This window comes from Schistocerca gregaria, unplaced genomic scaffold (assembly GCF_023897955.1).
Source record: "Schistocerca gregaria isolate iqSchGreg1 unplaced genomic scaffold, iqSchGreg1.2 ptg000526l, whole genome shotgun sequence".
NCBI lineage: Eukaryota > Metazoa > Arthropoda > Insecta > Orthoptera > Acrididae > Schistocerca > Schistocerca gregaria.
The window spans coordinates 7410832-7411606 of NW_026061925.1; positions in this window are offsets into that span (position 1 = coordinate 7410832).

Here is a 775-nt window from a genome sequence, read left to right on the forward strand (position 1 = left end):
CATTTTACCCGTAGTTTTTGAGCTTTCACCTATTGAATACATTTTTTCTTGTCTCGTAGTCAGTTGTTTGCTACAGTAATAACGTTTCTGAACAAAACAAATGCCAAGATCTACCCACAAAGTTTCGAGAGAAGTTCTAGAAGACTTGCAAGAAATAAAAAAGTAAATATCATGAAACAAATGTTATGTTTTTGTACAGCATGCATACTATTGGAAAGTGAAAGAAACTATGAATTTAAATGAGTGCATGTACGACGTTAAGTGCAATGCAACTTTAAATTTTCCGTAACTTTTCTAACTAAATGTACCTTTCCTCTCAAACCATTTATCCCGGAACCATGGAATTCTAACGGTCAGTTTTCTTACTCGAGGGCATGAAGAGTCGAGGGATATGAAAGGGAAGCAGTGGTTGGGAAGGGAGTGAGACAGGGTTGTAGCCTATCTCCGATGTTATTCAATCTGTTTGCTGAGCAAGCAGTAAAGAAAACAAAAGAAAACTTCGGAGTAGGAATTAAAAACCATGGAGAAGTTGTATTATAATGAACACTATGGTCTTTTTATTTTTGAAATTTGCCTGCAAAACCTCTCTTTCAAAATTTTTCTAAAAATTTCAGTATTAATATAATATTCATGAAAAATTGTTAGCTTGTTGGAAAACAGTGGAAATGCATGTAAGTAATGTTTTGTGTTTTACCGTTAATATAACACAACTTAGAATAAGGATCATATAAATAGATCAGTTAACATGGTGGGAGATGGAAGATACGTTCTCCCC